The sequence below is a fragment of the Falco peregrinus genome, chromosome Z, assembly GCF_023634155.1.
Source record: "Falco peregrinus isolate bFalPer1 chromosome Z, bFalPer1.pri, whole genome shotgun sequence".
Taxonomy (NCBI): domain Eukaryota; kingdom Metazoa; phylum Chordata; class Aves; order Falconiformes; family Falconidae; genus Falco; species Falco peregrinus.
The window spans coordinates 41,039,610-41,055,810 of NC_073739.1; the positions used below are offsets into that span (position 1 = coordinate 41,039,610).

The 16,201-nt window shown below is 40.8% G+C and overlaps 1 long non-coding RNA gene across 3 annotated transcripts in view; it reads left to right on the plus strand.

Moving 5' to 3' along the window:
- Window positions 1-16,201, plus strand: part of LOC114013038 (uncharacterized) — a 53,314-nt gene that overhangs the window by 12,645 nt on the left and 24,468 nt on the right. For all 3 annotated transcript variants that reach the window (XR_008744905.1, XR_008744906.1, XR_003555878.2), the window contains one exon: window positions 12,196-12,245. This is a non-coding gene — a long non-coding RNA (uncharacterized LOC114013038). The remainder of the gene's footprint in view (window positions 1-12,195; window positions 12,246-16,201) is intronic.

A 16,201-nucleotide genomic window follows, 5' to 3' on the forward strand; every position in this document is an offset into this window, starting at 1 on the left:
GTGGGTATTTTTTCTGTTATTTTGCGAGTGAAATTTGTCATCTGGTGTGTTGTTCTTCTTGATACTTGCTTAAAAATAATCTAAGAGATATGGAAACTGTGGTATAAATTATTCTTCGTTTTCGCACAACTGAACTGAATAACTTTTAGTATAGATTGGTATTTTTTCTGCCTTCTTTCCTATTAAAACTCAATGTTAAATAGCTGTTTGACTTGCCTGCGTGGTGCTTCTACTTCATTTCAAGACACTTAATCTGTGTTTAGTTATTCCTAGGGAAGGAAGGCATTTTTTCCTGAAATCTGTAGGAACAGACTTATGCCATTTTTTGATGTAAGACAATTTATACAAGTTGTGGATTTGCTGTAGTGGGGAGGGTTTTGTTATTATGATATTTGGTCCATAGCTTGTTTTTAGGTTATTCAGCATTCTGTGCTCATTATTTTTTTATGGTGGGTCTGGTGCTTTTTTGAGGCATTTTTTCATCCAGTGCTTTGAATATTTTATCTTGACTGAAATTTCTCATTCCACCCCCATATTCTGATTTCCTTCTTCACTGATTTTTTGGCTCTGATAGCATTTCGACATAGGGTTTTTTTTCTCTTCCTTTTTAGGTTTCTCTGTTTTTCTTCAAAATTCCAGCTTCCCATTTGGTATGCTTTAATATTTCTCTGTTTCATTCCCTCCATGTACTGCGGGTTTTGGTTTTTTTTTTTATTTACTTGTGAAAACTTTAGAAGATATTAAGATCTTAACCATCTTTTTGTCCATTTTCCAGATGGTCTGTAGTGACTCTGAAAGTTATGTTGGAGTTAACACATGCCCTGCAAAAACAGACATTTGAAGCTTGCTCATTTCTCTTTAGATGGAACATCTTTCACTGGCTATTTATATTTTTCAGTTTATATTTGCATTCACGAACTCCAATTTTGTTGAAGTTCAGCAGTTCATCCTGCAAGACATGCTACAAGCATTTAATTTCTTATCACAAAAGCTGTGTGTAATGATTTCATAGTTTTTATTGAAAAAATAAGTTATTACTTTTTTTTTGTGTTGCAGTAGGGAGTAAGCTAAATGACAGACATATGACACATGGTTCACAGGACAAAGTCTTCTTTTGTGTCCCTTCTGGACTGATAATCCATCATGGCTAGTATTTAATTATTTCTGTGCAAAGATGTAAGTGGCTTCACTGTCTGAAATGCAGGCTTGGGAGTACTGTGTTTCTGATGAAAGAGATTTTGGACCAAATTTGACCTGTTTGGACTTTTTAATGGTTATGGGGGGGTGTTAATTGCAAAAAGACATACAGTATGTTCTGTGAAGAGTCTTTTCTTTCCACATGACCTGCTCATCTATAAATAAGAAGATTAAATAAATTACAGGGAAGCGAATCTTTGAGATCTGTAGGATTAGAAGAAGATTGGCCATCGACTTCAAAGAGAACTAAGTGCTTTTGAACGTCTTGCCTTTGACATTATTTTTGTGAATGTTTGCATAGCTGGACAATGGTCAATATGCTATAAATCTCTGACAGCAGAGACTGACCCAAATTCTATTCCTTTCTGAGGGGACGTTCACAGATTTAATTTTATTAGCAGAGAAGCTAGATTCCGTTCTCTGAACTAAGTCTATCAAGGTCTGGAAAACCTTGTGAAATGTTTGTAATTTTCCAGAAGTAATTTTAGAAAGCTATATGGGAAACCATTATAAACTATTAAAAAAAAATGACGATTCAGAGATGTCTGTTGTGGCTTAACCCAGAACTATTTGAGACACCATAGCTCCAGTGAGTAGGTTTTGTGTAAACTTTTGTGCTGTTTAGTGGCTGATGACTCCTCTTGGCTTGTATTTTACTGAATTTTTAACCTCTGCACTACACTGGCAAAGGGAATGGTTATTTCTCCATTAATCATTGCCTAACAGTGAAAAGGCCATCTGGGCATTTGGAAATGACACAGTAAATTCTTGACCCTCACAGCAGAGCTCCCAGGGACTTTAGAGATGCCATGGCCATGCAGATGAGTCAACTCCTATACTGTAGGGCAGCATCTCGATGTGGACTCAATACTTACAACACCCAAGATGACTGTCATTCTGCTGTGACTATCAGCATCTGCTCTGTGGCCGCTACCCAGGCATTGGCTCTAGAGAGAGAGAGTTCTTCCTCTTACTTTGGCCCTTTTTACCCGGTACAAGTGGTACATCATTAGAGCTTCTCCCTGTTACCTTCATCACACAGAAACTGTTCATTTGACAATGAAATACTGCCTTCTGGAGCACAAGGAAAACTCCAGATGAGTGGAAAAATTCTTCCTCTTCCTGCATGTGAGGTCTGAAAAGCACCTAGCACTGAGACCATGTTCCAGAACGGGGATTGGTATTCAGTTAATTTGCTGCAGGCTGCTCAGTACTTTATTGGTGTGACTAGGTGTCAGTGAGGGACTCTGCTCCTGACACAGCAACCTCATGTGTTCAGAGGCCTAGCACCTTTATGTTTTTCCAGCAAAGCCAATGGAGAGCTTTTGTGAGGGGAACTTTGCTGAGCACACAGACAGCTCCTGATGTGGCAGGGAGGACAGGAAGCTCTGCCCTAGAAGATGGAATATTCAATCTGCTTGGTGCTCTTTGTTTGCTGAGGTATCATGCTTGACATTTCCCTCTCTCATACCTGATTTGCAGGTTATACCTGGAAGGCTAGCATCAGCAGACTTGATTTTCATGTAAAGTTTACATACTCTTCTTATCACCTTGGATATTACTTCACTTCCTTATCTTGGATGTGCTTGGTACATGAGGGTATCTGACCTCCCTTCTGCTTCCCTCCTCCTGCTTTCCTTTCTTGGTAGCTGCAGCTGTAATTTCTGCATTTTCTTTTCATAAAAGACTCTTCTCATTTAATTTCTTCTTTTTCAGTTCTATTGTAGTTTGTACAGGTTTCTGCTTGCCTGGAAAGTTGTACCTGAAATCTTAGCTGTCCCTACAGGTAGTGTGGGTCTTGGACTATTTATGCATTCCCAATGTATATAAACCCTACATTTACATCTGACCTAATTATTCATAGTATCATGGGGTAGAGAAATTGGAGGGGAGGGAAAGTCATAGTCTCCTGTCTACTTTTTCCAATAACTCTGTTTGTTGCCATGTATTCCTACTTGTCTAGTTTTAAGTGGCTCTTTCATGTGGTCAGTATATAACCTGATTTAATGAGTTTCACTTTTTGGAAAGTTTTAAGAGGTTTTCCTGATAAAAAGCTCGACTTTTCCTTTCTCACTTTTTCTCTTTACCTATTTTTTGCATTCTCCAAAATATGGTTTCTAGTATTACACTTAAACTCTTCCAGTGTTTTTGTAGGTATCCTTTATATGCTGCTGTCTCTTAGCCAAGATAGTCATGTTTCATTCTTTTACTGCTTCTTTACATGTCAATCATTTAATCCCAAATCCTTTCTGTAGCTGTTTATAATGTCCCTGTGACACGTAAATTATTTTTGTGTATGGAAAGACTGCTGTACTGGCGATACAAACAAGCCCCTCAGCTTGTTTACTATCATTATACTGAAAGACCAGTGTCAGTTTAAGAGCTGTGCAATAGGGCTCTGTGTTTTCAGTATCTGAAAATTGTGGCCCTGAGCTTATATTATTTTTATGTCAAAACTTCCCTGAGTTCCCTTGGATTTTTATGTCTGTAAAGGAGGCTTACTTTGTCTTTACTGTCGGAGCTTACATATATTACAGGGCCAGAAGAGACTGCTCTGATCCTTCTCATAATCCCCTCATTTAATATATTCAAGGATCACACTTGCTGACCATAGTGTTGTATTGGAATGCTACATTCACTTGAGTAGCTATCAGGAGCTCAAATCTTCTTTAAGTGCTGCTTCCAAAGTACACTCCCCCTCCTCTCAGTATGGTCCCTGCCTCATTTTATTTGTAGATGGATGAACCTACAGGTGGCTATATTGAATTAAACATTGTGTTTTCCATGTTCCTTCCCAAGTGATCCAAATTCAGTGGCAACATGATCTCATCATTATCTTGTGTTAGCCCAAATTTTGTTTCAGTGCCATATTTTACTGCTAGGCTTCTTTGTATTTTTTTCCCAGTAACGTTAACAGTTTGTGCAAAAACCTATTGCAAAAACCATACTTTGGGTTACGCTGACACTTTATTACATGCTTCCTAGTTCGGCTGTTCCTTCATAAGTGTAATATAAATTTGGCATCAGCTTTGGTGCCAACAATGTAGTGGTAGTGTGCCCCCAGAGGCTGGCACTCCCTTTTCTTCACAATCAGATACTGGGAATCACCAGCCCAGTGCAATGGAGGTGCTACTTACCACCACTGCTCCACCCAGCTGCCCCAGCACAACACCCACTGACCTTTCTCTGGCTACCCAGGACACCCATTTGCCAGTGCTCTTTTGCAGAAATTTGGTTTCGTCCAGTCCTCTGGAATTTCCATTGTATTTTAAAACATCTCAATATGTGAGCATAAACACTTCATCCAAACCTTTTGTACAGAGTTTGGATGCAAGTTTTCCATACCTGTTTTTGGTTTTGTTTTTCAAAAATGGCTTGTTTTAGTAGCTGTTTAACCTCCCCTTGTCTTTTTGGGGTTTTTTTGGTGATTTTGTGTGTGTGTGTGTGTGTGTGTGTGTGTGTGTGAAATGGAAAGTATTTCCTTGTGATAAAGGAGAAATTTGTCTCTGGCTTTTTCTTAGTTATAAGATGAAGTTATACTGCATATTTCTGGGGTTTGTGTGTTACTAACAATAACTAACTTTTTTGTCTGGGTCTGGAATGCCTCTGTTACTGGGATTCCTTTGACTCTTAGCACTCTTAGAAATCTTACTGTCCTTGAACTCTCCATGCCACTGATTTATTTTGTGTCTTTTTGTCGTGGAAATTTCTATAAACCTGACTTGTAATTTAGTTTCCTACCTATCAACTTCCTACGTATTTACAGTGGAATTTGTGCACTTTATTTTGAATGTTAAGAAGAAAGAAAACTTTTTAGGCAAAATACTTTAATGCTGTTTTTCTTAACCTTCTAACTGAAGGTTGCCTTCACTGCCAGCTTCCTCTGCCCATGAGGAACAATTCTGACAACATTCATTTGTGTAGAGTAAGCTTATTAATCTCTGGCACCACATCTTCTCCTTCCCCCCCTTTCCTTCCCCCCCTTTCCTTCCCCCCCTTTCCTTCCCCCCCTTTCCTTCCCCCCCTTTCCTTCCCCCCCTTTCCTTCCCCCCCCTTTCCTTCCCCCCCTTTCCTTCCCCCCCTTTCCTCCCTCCCCCTATTCCTAGTGAACTTGAACATCAGATAACAAATAGACCACTAAGTGGGATCACTCCTGGTTTTGGTGCTTTTTTTTCTCCTTGTTTGAGCTTCATTATTTCTCCTAACTTCTTGTCAGCATGAGCATCAGTAAGGAGATAGGCACAGCAGGAAGCAGGGGTTGTGCCATAGGGATTATGCTCCAGGGGATGCTGCATGCTGTTTTCCAATATGATTAATCAGGTGAAATGCACAGAGCTTTATAGTCTGAAGAAATCTGTTTTGAAAGGAGGTCTATTTGGTTACGACTGAGTTTGGAAGCTGAGGATTTCCCCTTCCTCCACAGGAAGAGATTTCAACAATTAAAGGACAAGGGGGAAATACTTATAAGTAATACTAAGGCATGAAAGTGGGAAAGGTAGGCAGGCTCAGCAATCAGGCTTTAATTTTTATGCTGCAGATCTGGGGAGGGGGGGAGTATGGTAGGGCTTTTGTAGCTTAAGGCAAATACAGACTGCAAATTGCCCTGGGCAGAGCTCTAGTGTTGGTAGTGATGGAGGACTTGGCTTTTGGAAGGCAGTAGCATCACCCGCAAGCCCCACTGTACCCAGAAACCTGCCGGCCAAATGTGGCCACGGGGAGTCATGGTCACGGTGTGCAGGAGGAGAGGTGCATTGGTCCCACTCCATATGAGAAGTCCCCAGCATAGGGTTGAGGTTGGTTTGTTAGTTGGTTTTCAAAGGTGATGAGCGTGAGTAAAACAAACTGTGGCACTGTGATGACATGGGGCTTACAAAACACACACCATGGCAGCAGTGGTTGTCCCTCCTGTGGATTAGGATTTCATTTAGGAGGTCTTTATGTAGTTAGGCAGCATAGTCTAGTGGCACTTTGCAGGGCTGAAGTAACTTCCTGGAGAAATCAAAACACTGGGAAGCCATGTTGGGAAATAGGGCATCAAGAGGCCCTGTAGGAGATGCAGACATGCCTGCCTCCAGTTGTCTTTCTGCTATTATGATCTTGGAGGGTCTCTGTGCAAGAAGAGCCCATGCTGGGGTCAGGATATGCTGTGATTTACCTGGGAAGTGCCTGTGGTGTTTTCATTCCCAGTGCCACTGCACAACAGCGTAGGCTATCCTGGGAGCCATCCACCAGAAAGGTTTGTTATTAAACACAATTTAATTGATTCTTTATTTGAAGGACTGGAATAAGGGCATTTCCAGGAGTCAGGAACAGCTCAACAAGAAGGATTAGTAGTGTCCTATCATTATTTGTTTTAGCATATGTGGAAGTGAAAAATAAAAATTCTTGCATGTGGCCCAGTTTAATTTTAGGTCAGAGAAAGCTCTATATCCTTCCAATTTGGCTATTTTAATTGTATTATGAAAATACCCTGCAGGTTTGGCCACTTTATGACCAGATCAACTTTATTATAAAGTATGTCATTCATTTAAGGATTTTTTTTTTTTAAAGGGAGAAATATGGAAATGAACAGCTCTGCTTTCTTTAGCTCTCTAAAGTACAAAACCATTTTTATTTTAAATTTGTAAAAAGAATTCTTTCTCTCGTATGGGACCCTCTCTGCCAAACCAGGCACCTCAGCACAGTTACAGACATAAACCTATAAACCTTTCCAAATGATTCTAGGTAGCTTGAAATGAGGTCATGTGGGTGCCATGTCTTTCATTATGGAACTTTGTAGGAAAAATACTGATGGGAAAGAAAAAATCTTCTGTTTTGAGAGGAAATGCCTTTATATATATACTGACAAGAGTAGAAGGGGCCAATGAGAAAATAGAAATTATTAATAGTTTTTAATAAGTATTTACATGTATTTTAGCAGGACTGTACAAATATAAACCAAGTTGCTTTGCCACCTGCAAATAAATCGTCTGGCTTTATTTTTAATACCTATGGGTAGATAGCACAGGGAATATTGCTGCTTATGTGTATCCTAATACATGGAAATATTTTCATTGCTGTGTTCATTTGAAAACTGTAATTGTGCTGGAAAAAAAATTATTGGGCAGACTGAGGTAGCACATGTATGATTATTTCTAACATGCCTAAAACTTTTGGGATCCTGGTTCCTAAACAGACCAGTGTACCTGGTGGATTCTGTTTGGTTTTCTTGGGGTTTTGTTTGTTTATTAATAGGGGACTGGAAGGTGTATTGGATGTAAACCATCAATGCAAGTAGCTCTTCAGCGAACTTTTCCATTAGTTCGTCAAAAAAGTTCATGGTTTTGTAGTGGTATGATTTTTAAAAGATTTGGCTCTGTTCAGTGATTAATGTGAAACAGCTGGTCCTGTCTTACCTTTGTCTTCTAAGGTTCTTATCAGTGGGGAAGTGACAGTAAATCATGGTATCAACTCAGTGCAATTAGAAGTTCTTTGTCAAGATTTATACACCTACTCACAGACTTTCTGTGCAAAGAGGACCTTGTCTCTCAGTGATACCTGCAAGAGATTTCCGAAAGTGAAGCAGCCTTCAGTGCACTAGAAAGCTCAGTTGGGAAGCAGGTAATGGTCCAGCAATACTGACTTAAAAACTGCTGAATCTGCTTCCGTCATAGCAAACTGCTGGGTAATACATTAGCCGATGTGGTCTTCACTAACCATGTAGTGCTGGTTTTTTTCTTTTTTTGTGAGAGAGGTCCTATGTATATACAGTCATGAGCATGAAACTGTGTCCACAGAACCAACAGAGAAGTCTGCACCGTTGGGTCCAGCAGAACTTGGATCTGGTCATCAGAGGCTGCTGGTGTCAGCTAATAGTATGCATGCAAGGAACAAAATTGTGCCTACATGATTGGTTCGATAGTTTGTTTCAAGTGCAACTCACAAGTGGTTCTGAGGCAAGCAGTAGGACAATGGTAAAGCAAATAATACATCAAGATATACAAATACTAAGACTGATGTAAGTGTTCCCAAGTCTCAATGGCTGCATTTGTGGTTATTTGACGCTGACATAGAGGACGATGTACAGTCAGACCAGAATACTTACATTGGGCAAGTCAAGTCATTTTGAGAAGTCATTCTGTCTAAGTCATCCTGAAGGCTTCATGATTAAAATATGAATCAAGACACAAGTCTCCAAATGTTCTAGATAGCACTTGGGAGGGAGAATTAGCATATACATTCTGTATGGGAAATGGAAAATGTAGTTATTTAAATCAGGCATAAACAATGTTCTGGGTGGCTTCAGTTTTGCAGAAGTATCATGCCTGGGATTTTGTATTTCATCTTAGGTCATAAGGCAACTCCTCACCTAGTGGAGATCAAAAGTGTTCCACTGTGATCAGTAGAAGGATCACAGATTTCACCAGCTCATGATGTCAGCTTGAACACCTACTGAGGAGATGGTTTGGCCCACCACTGTTTGAAACAGACATGGGTAAATACATTTTTCAAAAGTGCCTTTTATTTGCACAAGTGAGAGATGGGTGTTTTGAGTTCTTTCCAATTATAGGTCTAAAGTGTAAAAGCCCCTGCGTTACCATTTCTGATTTTGACTTTTCCATTCACAAGAGAAAGACTGAGCTCTCTGAGGATATGCTAACACATGGAGACCAATTATTTGCTCTCGTTTTAGCTGTACAGGCTATCAAAAAGTAAAATAACACAACACACCCTGGCTTCAAGGCATGTGAAGTAAAACATGTGCCCAGTACTTTATACACAAAGTGAAGAAAATGTTTCACGAGAAAGGCAGTACTTTAGTATTTGACACTGGTAAATAAACATTGTGGTAACTTTGACCAAAAAAGACTGTATTTTTTCAGTCACATGTGATGAATATTATTCTTTTATGAGACTGTTTCACTAACGCTGCACCACATATGATACTCCAGAATAATTAGCCAGTGAGGCGTATTTTAAGTGAGATGAAGGAAGGGCAGCATGACAGTGTAAATACCCAAGCTTGTAAGTGTGCTGTGTGTGTTCTGTACAATGGCTATTTCTGAGGTCCAAGGCCAGCAGTCCTCGCTGTGAGCAGAGTACTCTGCGTGCTGGAGGACTTGGAGGCAAAACTGCTGTCTCCTAAGATTCTACAGGTGTCTGAGAGGAGGGCTGGGGCAAGTGCATTACACAAAGGTGGAACAAGACTTTCCTCTGTTCCTGGAAACTTCTCTGCCCCACCTCCATCAGGGCTTGGGGAAACTTAAAGGTCCAGGGTGAGAACCCAGAGGGGTTTGCCAAGAACTAGGCAGGCCTGCAGTTGAGATGGATCAATAGCCTACACCAGTGACTATGAACTGGTGCTTGGACATTGGAAGTAGGATGGCTAATCAGAGATTCTAGCCACCAGGAAGCTGCAGAAACATGTACCTGTGTTGCCACATCAATGTAATAGGCACAAGACTGGGTTGGAGTATCTAGACAAACTGCTGTCACCTCTGCAGCTCCCTTTGATGTGCAGAGAATTAAATGCCTGTCATTCAGCAGGGTTTTCAAGCAGCCTTATCATGAAGTGCAGCTCTAATGCTAGACCAGGGTCGTTCTCCTTTCCTGGGCTCCCTGTTCTCCCTCTCCCTCCTCCTCTTCTCTCCCTACTTCCTGTGCAAGGTCTGGCAATGAGATGGTGCAGCTGCTGGCAGCTCCAGTGGCTGGGGAGGAAAGATTTGGGGCTTCACCTTTGAAAGCCCAGGACTGTAATTCAGAAGAACCTTCTTTTCTCCCTTGCTTGAAGCCAACCAGCTTATTCTATTCAGAGAAAATTATATTGTATTTTTTAATTGAAAAAATCTTTGCTGACCAAATGGGTTTGCCGGTGTTCTGCTAGCTCCAGTAACACCACCATGTGGAAAGCGATCAGCCCTGGAGTTCCAATAATATGTGGAGCTGTAGCTTTGCTTTGCAAGCGGACAGGGTTGTAATAGTGTCTGCTGAAACTGTTCCTGCCAAAACAAACACCAGGAGAAATCTCTTTTCCGTGTACCAAAGTCTCACTTTAGCATTTGCTAGGGAACACATTTTACTTTTCCGGTCTTATCTTCTGCCTGTGTCAGACAAATATGGCACTGCAGATAGGTAACTATCAGTCAACATCTTGGTCTGGAGGTCTGCCTGACAAGTTGTGGGCTGCAATCATCTATGCAGTTTTCTCTGTATGTTTGGGGAGGGCTTTACTCTTTCGTTTCAGCGCTTTTATAAGAGCTCAGGGCTGGGGCCTGCATTTTTCTGCAGTAAGCTCACAAAGCTGGATTCCCCTCGGACTTGCAAACCTTGGCCACATTCATATTTTACATGAGCCACTGCGCAGCTGATTATTCTGGTGTTTATTTTTCTTGATTTGAAATAATTCTTATTTCCTTCTGAGGAAACTTTGCCTGTTAATGACTGCTAGCTGTAACATGCTGGCAACTATCCTCAGGTCTTCTCCCATGCCTCCGTCTCACCTCATCCATCACCTCCAGACATGAGGTCAGAGGTTGCCGTTAAGTGGGGGAAAAATCATGCTTTTGAGGAATTGAATTGTTTTGCTTAAAAAATTTGTCCTGAGGTTAGCTATTCAAGCCTCCTTGGCTCAAGTGGTCTTCTCTCCCATAGGAACAGAGATCCCAAATTTCCCAGCGGTGAGGTCATAGCTTTGGGCATACTGATACCAAAAGCACATGCTATATCATACTGACTGACAATAATTAGGAGATGCTCTGTGCAGTTGTGTCACTGTATTTATCCTTGTGTCTTTGGGGTGGGGAGGTGTGTGTGTATCTCTGTGTGTAGTTACAAATGTCTGTGAAAGTGAGATGAAGAATCTGCATCCAGATCTGTCCCTCGCTGCTACATGGGTTTGCCCCTCCAAAGCTGTACCCAGAGCCTGGATCCCAGGAGGAACTGGAGAGGTTCTTCCCCCCACCAAGACAGGGGAGTAGCTGGGAGCAACACCAAGCTAACAGTAGGTTTCAGATGTATGAGAAAGACTTTTCCCATAAATTGAAGCAGGCTCAGGCTGTTTTGGAGATTCACATGTGGTTAGAAGTGTTGGTAGGCAACATCTAGGATGCAATGAAAAAATGCAGACTTATGATATTTGCATTTCAGTCTTGTGGAGCAAAGTGGTTTGATTGCTTTTGACTAAAGCTGACCTGTTTTGCTGGTTTGACTAGGCTAGCTGGCCTTCTCAACTTCTGGGTTATCATCAGCCTCAGGAAGTGGAAAATAACATGAGTGTACACCATATTTAGCTGTTTAATTTATCAGTCATTCCCAGGAAATGCTGTCATCCATGCAGACGGGTAAGTATAGCATGGAAGCATGGATTTAGGCCATGGTGTCTTAATTTCCCCCAGATCTTTTACTTTATTGGGAACAGGAAATTCCCTGAGTTACCTTTCAATCATAAATAATATAAAATTTCAAAATGCTTTATTGAGTTCCAAACTCAAAGTACCATTCTCATTTGACTATGCAATTTGTAGCTGAAGCTTACTTGTGAGCCCACCAGCCCTAGGTTTCAAGGAATTTACCTTTAGGAAAAGCTCCCAGTCTTTCTAGGAGATAGAGAGAGCATTTTACATCCATGCAAAACACCAGATTATTTGGGATGCTAACCAGCAACCTTTGCCTGAGTAGCCATCACTCCTAAGTGATGAATGGTCACTTCGCTTTGATTTGACTTGCCAATTAAGACCTTGGTGACTATCCTATATTATTTGAGAATATACACATGAGCCTTCTTGAAACATAAGGGACTCCTGTGTTGTCTCCAAGTCTTTGATAAGAATTCAAATTTACCATCCACTACTGTAATGGAAAAAAACACTTGTAATGCCTGATAGGATAATAGAAATCCTGCCATGATCTGGTATTATTTAATCGGACTGTGAAGACAAGTCCTTCATTCCCATTTCTGCCTTCTCTCTCTAGTTCTTCATGTGGTATATGTAGTAATTCTTTTTTCTTCTCCATTTGCAGCTAGATGAAATGTTTCTTGATCACTGCTAAGCTGCTCGTGTCCAACATAGGTAATTATTTATATTTAATATTATTTGTTTTCACCTAAATATTGGAAGACAATCTGAATCAAACTAGACATTGCCACCTAAATATCAAATACACATCAAACTTTCTACCTCCTGTAGTCTGCTCACATCATGAAATGCTTTCTTTTGTCATAAGTCATGCCGCTCTCTCTGATGGCTTGGTGCTTGATTTATGAAAATCCACATAGTTCTAAAGTGTTACAAAGGAGACATCATGTCAATAGCTACGTGCAACGCAACAAACACTTGGAAGTCAAACATGTACTAACAGATGACATATACAGGTGTTGAACACTCAGCAGATGGTGGCCAGCTTCTGATTCCACTGAAGTTTTTGTTTTCCTTCACTAAAATTGGAATTTAACACAAATAATCTTTTAAATTTTCAAAGGAATGGAAGGTTTTCTCAAGTTGAAATGCAGGTAACAGAGAACAGGCTGATAATATTTATACAAGCTGTCAAGTTAAAGGAATTTTTTATCTAGAATTATTTTTTTTTAATGTGCTGGGCAATTTTTGCCTACCTTTGGGTTGACAGAGTGGCCTGGAGAAGGTGAAGAAGGCCTATTAGGTTTTCCATGGATAATCAGTTGCAGAAATATTTTTAAACGAAACAGATCCCTTCAGGATATGAGGTGGAAATTACAATACATTATTTTTGTTGACTGGAATTACCTCTTTAATTACCTCTTTAATATGGCTTCTTAAAAGAAAAGTTTGAAGAAGCACTCTGTGTTATTGGAAATCTCATGATTGCATGAGGAGAATGCTGGAGTATTCCTATGGTACTTTGATATAATCCTAGTAAATGATCCAAGTGTTGAAATTCAGTGCGGAATGGTGGCTTTTTCAAAACCTTACCATGTGTTTCAGCCCTCCTGGCAAGCACAGCATTATCTGATGGTGTGTTGCTTGCTAAGGAATGGAAAAAGACAAGAGAAAAGAGAATGTGGGCTTTGTATGAGCTATGGTATTTGAACTAAAGCTGTAGCTGAATAGAAGCTTGCCTATAAGTTTACAAACATACAATTAAGAGCCTTACTGTTGTCTAAATCCTTTTCCTTGCCTTATAATTTAATGGTAAAAAGCATTACTGTTATTTTTGGACTTTCATAATAGATCTAGTAGCCACAGAGAGAGCCGAATGTCGTTCAATTATTTGTGAAACAAGTTATGCCCCTCTGCAAACTTCACTGTGTAATTTGCACTGGCTTTGCAGTTTACAAGAATGCACACACTGGTTTAAATACTCCCCTCTCCCTGGAATTAGAAGATGAAGTGGCAGAACTGCCATGCAAGTGGCTATGATTTTAGTGCAACAGTTGCAGCTCATTTTATCTCCCAAAGTCAGAAATAATTTGTCACAACAGTCTTCCATTTCAATCAGCAGTCTGTGCCTCTAATGAATAAAACATGGCTGTCAGAATTAAAAGGAATAGAGTTACGGTAACACACTCTGAGCACTGTTGAGTGCGATTCAATAAAATTATGGATTTCTCCCCATTTATGACTTGCGGTTCATTTTGTTTAACAAATACAGTAGTCAGTTTTTTGTTACACTGGTTGTCTACCCAAAGCAGACAGCCTTTGAATAGTCCCCCTTGACATTTTCATTTGGTTTCTGTGTGTTTGCATGCTGGTTTTATATGTATTTTTCTGGTTGCACAGTATAGATACCATTCAGCAGCACAGCCACAGTTGCCACTGGACAGCTTCATCATTTCTGCTTATGTCTGCATTTGCCTCAGCCTCACCCAGCTGAAAAATGCATTCTGTTTCTCCAAATGATGGTGTTTGGAAATCTGGCCAGGGCTTTCTACAGCGCCAGGCAAATCTCGAAGCTGACCCTGAAAACTTGCTGTTATCAGTTCGTATCAGATGGAAACAGATCAGCTTTGCCCTAATTAATTGTTCTACACAATGGTGGTGAGATTTAAGAAGATATATGCAACCACTTTGAGTTGATCATACTAGTATCAATTCAGTTGAGCATGAAAGGGGAAGGCTCATCTGGAACAAAATGGTGTCCATTAAGACCAGTAAAGTGAAGTTTTTATGCCAAAGGAAATTACCTCACAGTAGGTAAATTTCTGCCTCATTCCATGGGAGGGTGCAACAGGGTGATGGTGTGCCCTTCCAGTCTCTGGTACAGGGCTGGCTCTCGTCCCTGTGAGGTTCCCAGCTAACCTGGGGGAGTAAGGCTGTGTTGGAGAAAAGACCCTTTCTACTCCTCACACCCTGGCATCCTTGCAAACTCATCTGGACAAATGCAATGGAGATGTTATGACTTGGATCCTGCACCAGGGTTCATGGGTTACAGGGATAAACCTGTCCTGAGGAGGACACTGATCCTCCAGAGCTTCAAATCTGTCCATTAGCTTTGCTTTCTTCCTACCTCACTCCTCACTGCTCAGCTGCGTACGAGTGCCTCCAGGATCCCAGCTTCTGGGCCTCTGCCTGGATTCCTGTGCCTTAGAAAAGTCCGTGTAGGGAGCCAAAGCCTCTGCTAAAAATCATCTTCCCTGTGGATCTGCTTGCTGTGAAGGACTGTGTAGAATGCATGCTGTGACAATATTTATGAAAGAGTATTAAACAAGTGAAAAGTAAAGGCATGAATGCCTGTTTGCATATGTGTAGGAAAGAAAGAAGGCATTGGTGTTGGCATCCCTCATTTGAAGTATTGCCATGGCCTGTGTTCAGCTGATGCTCTGCAATGCCTTCCCGTTGACCTGAAGCACTAATGCCAGCTGAATATCTAGCCCAGCTCTCAAACCTTTTTTTTGTGTTTCCGCTACCAGTGCATAAAAAAACCTTCCTGTAAATGGTGGCACCAGCACACAGCATAGTGGGCATATGGGCAGTCCAGTTTTCAGCACGCATCGGTACACACTGTTGACAACTGCATCACATGTGGAAAAGGGGGCTGAAAGAGAGAGGCAAAGAGGTTTCTCAGACACAGAATAGAACTTTCTGGTGTTTTGCCTTCTCCCCTTGTTTAGTTTCCATTTGCTGTCAAGGAAAGTGCTGACATTACTCCAGGAGGACTTGTTTCCAGTTGTGCCTGTGCTGATCGACAAGATTGAAGCAGGTCAGCTAAGCTTTATCATGTCCTTCAACAGTGTCTGTAATGAGGCAGGGGGAACACACTGGGAATTCAAGGAGCAGAGGTTTTTATCTGTCTCTTTGATGCTTGATTGGCAGTAATACAGGAAAATAAAAAGCTATATAAACAGAAAGTACTAGGGTGGTTATACCACACCGTAATGCTACTTTGTGCTGGTGCTACAGATTTGCATGAGGCACTTACAGCATTAAAAAGAAAACAAACATGGAGGGGAGCATTTATAACATGCTTCATTTTCTATGAAAGCAAATAGTAAGCAGGCAAAACCATTGCTGACAGGATTAAAAACATGCTGGTAGCATCATCTGAGTTGCTTTGAAATGCCTGGGGAATCAGGCATATAAAATGGAACGTGTCATCTTGGGTCCTCTTTAGGTCTGCTTCTCCCTTTCAGACTAATTGTGCTCGGGACAGCCAGCCAGACCTGCTGTGGCTTTTTGGACTGTTAGTCTGTCTGCTCTCTCTTTTTCTTCTAGGTGCTGATGCTTGGTGTGGTTCCCTCTGTTTTTTTACTTATTTCTGAGGACTTAATACACACCTACAGAAGAACAGGGCAGCCCTGAAAACAAAAGTGTGTGGTATTTGTTTTTCAGCGTTACAAGCATTGCTTTCTGCATTGTGGGTGTGGGTGGCATCACTGTTTGCACAGGTCCTTTGACTTTTTTTTATATACTTAATTATCCATCCTCCCTTTGTGAATCTACAGGGGAAAACTGTTTCGTGGTTTGTGGTATAAAAGAAAAATGGTGTAGGAGTCCTACAGTACTGGTTTGATATATACTAGAAAGGTTTTAGTTTTATTAGGGATCTTAAA